Here is a 3,298-nt window from a genome sequence, read left to right as displayed (position 1 = left end):
TGCAAAGGTGACCATGAAGACATTAACAATTATATTTCACACCTGGTGAACTGGATCTAAATTGAAAGATTCTAACCTTTTAGTTATTTATTAAGGCAAGCTTAATGTAATAGAAGTTTGTTATATCACTTTAGAAAGCTACAAAGATATATTATTCTGTACTCGTTACAGAAGAACTACCTCTATCAAATTGTTTCCAAGATTTTTGACACCAACCCAGATGTCATGGGAATGGATTACCCAGGGAAATTTCTTTTCTGTGGATAACAGATATATAATTCTTAGATTATTTAATTATTGTGTATTTTCTACAGTTTATTCTCATGCCCTGTGTGAAATCTCACAAAAGAACATTTTCTGAAATAATTTATTATAATTAGCCCCAAATTACAGCAAGTAAGTATGCTTGGCTGACAACTCAGTAATCACTCCCAAAAGCTACCGTACACTATCATGTGCAATACTAATACCAATGCCTGCCTTATAAGCTTTGACAATGTGTATAAGTACCTAAGGTAAACATTTTAAATACATTTTATTATGCTGTTTAAATAAGAATAATGATTTAATATTCAGTCCTCTTCAAAAGGCATGCATGAAGTCATACACATTATATTGTCAGTTAATTGCACCATTCTAAATAACTACTTTAGCAACTTCTAAGTACATTAGTAATTTTGTAACAATTTTCAGTACTTTCAGAACAGAACTTTGTGTTATGACTGATTTTCACTTGTACCCAATACTAAAATGAAAAAAAAACCCAACCCAAACCAAGCCAAAAATCTGTTTGCTAGACATTTAATCCGTTGAGTAATTTTGGCATGATTAATGACATTTTAAAGGTGTTTCTTTTAGGTCTAATTCACCAAAACCTCTTTACAAAATTCAAACTTCATATATAGCTGGAAATATTTCATTCACTGTATTAGCTGACTGAAGTTAAATTCACTGCTTTTAAAAAATTTGAAACAAACTTGTACACTGAACAAATTGCACAGGACAAAGTAAGAAGGCAGTGAGCCTGAAAAGTTAGGCTGTCAACTACATAAAGCCGGCTTATTCCTTTTGAGCAAGGCAAATGGGCATAAATTAAAAATTCTGGGTTATGCTGAACATAACAATCAAAGCTATTTTGAAAAAAACAATTTGGATTTTTCGGCTAAAAATATCTCCCAGTGCCCACCAAGAGATATAATACCTTTCCTCATATTTGTATTTTTGCTTTTTTAATATCCAGAATGCATCAGCTTGCTTCAATAATTTTTGGACACCACACATCATAAAACAGTGTCTGTACAGTCTATAAGGTGAATGAAAACCTGGAACAGCACAGCCGTATAACCCAGTTAGACTAAATAATGCTGGTTTCAGTTAACTTTTTCCACTTAGTATATGGGCTTTTAAGAAGGCCCCATAAAATCTCCCATATCTAATTAGTTTTCTGATTTGGAGTTTAACACACTGAACCTTCAAATAAATCTGTGGAGGCCCAGATTTGTGAAAGACTACAATCTTTTAATACAACAATCACATTGAAGTGCCATATGACTTCACAGGCTCTTGTCTTCTCCTTATTTATACAAAAAAATTTACCGAGTTGAAGCCCAAGCCAGAAGTAAAGCATCATTCATTTTCTCAACAAATGCAACAAAGCAGACCAATTCTTCAGTACTTTGAAGATGGTATTTTAGACCTACCTCATGCTATTACATCCTCTTTTTTCTGGGCATGCACTGGAGTAAAAAGAACTACTGAAAGGAAAAAAAACAACCTACGTGAATTCAACGTTTATGTAGTTACTGTAATAAATTACTTTCTCGGAATCCTAAAAAAGTTTTGGCAAGTATGCTGCACCGGAGCCAACTGGAGCTGCTAACACAATGCGTGCTGTGTTTCTTTCGCTTGCAAAGGCATTCAGTTCAGAATTCTGCAGTTACGGTGGCTTGCCATCCGACAGCACCACGAGATCCTCGCTTAGGCTACCTACCTAAATTCGTCTCGTAACAAAGTAGCCAGTACACAGTCCAGAAGGTAATGTTATAATGGTGAAAAAAAGAAAATCACAGGAACTGGGAATGCAGGACATCCTGGATTCTAGTTCCAGGCTACGTGCTCTACATGACCTCCGATCAGAGGAATATGAGTCTAAACTTGCATTCATAGTAAGTGAAAACAAAAATAAAGCATGCATGTAGAAAAATATAGGAGCAAGGTTAAAGAGGCACTCATAAACACCTAAAAATATTATTTCGGTGAATATATGGAAAACAATGTAACAAAGCAAGAAGTTAGCTTTCAGCAGTAGCTGCTGAAGAGATTTCCGACACTGCTTCTTCAGCTTCTAATACTGAGCTTCCAGCAGTGTCTTGCTTCACTTGGGATTGCTTGCAGACATCACCTCCGTGTTTGTATTTGTCATATCTAAACAAATATGACAAAATTTAACTACCAAAAAGGCAAGAGCCAACATAAAACACGTCTCTGCTTTAAGGTTAGTTTACTTACAAATCCAGCAAAAAATCGGCAACTTCAGCACGTGAGAACACATTCAGTGCTTCTCTGAGGGACATCCACCTTTCTGTTTGTTCTTTTATACATATCCTTGACTGAGCCCTTCTTCTCTCCAGACTCTTTCTCCTCCTTTTTTTTTCCTGAAGGAGAATATACAGTGGGTCTACCGGACCTTCTTGGTGGTGGTGAAGGTAACGATGAAGCAGACGATGATGACATTGCAAGCTTTCAAATGAGACAACTAAATTATGCATAGTTAATGCTTTGTAAAACAACTTGTTTTGGAATAATGCATTAATTGTACATGGCAATCAAATACAGCAGTTATGGTTCAGAATTATAATGGGCTCTTCACATTCAGCCTGCAGATTTGCTATACACACGTGCTTATCTTTTAAAGCTATGTGGCTTAACATCTAGCATGAATATTAAAATAATAAAGGTATAAACGGCTACTTTCATCTATAAACTAACTATTGCTGCTGCTTTTGCTCGTTTACCTGTCAAAGAAGGGAATGGCAGACGGAAAATAAGTGCAATTTGAGTGTGACAGGAACACCACAACGCAGGGGTGCCCTCAGTTGCCCTGATTTAACTCTGTTGGAGCCACCTCAGACGCTCTCAGCCCTGTCCCGACCTCTTTGAACTGCATCATGAGGCGACTTTCCCAAACCTCGACAGGTGAGACCCCCGAAGGAGGGCTCGGCCCCAGCTGACGAGGAGGAGGTGTAAGGGTCCGCGCCCTCCCGGGTGTGACTACCGGCCATCAGGTCCCCCCGCGTTC

Source organism: Aptenodytes forsteri, unplaced genomic scaffold (genome assembly GCF_000699145.1).
Source record: "Aptenodytes forsteri isolate BGI_AS27 unplaced genomic scaffold, ASM69914v1 Scaffold151, whole genome shotgun sequence".
Taxonomy (NCBI): Eukaryota; Metazoa; Chordata; class Aves; order Sphenisciformes; family Spheniscidae; genus Aptenodytes; species Aptenodytes forsteri.
This window is presented reverse-complemented; position numbering follows the sequence as displayed.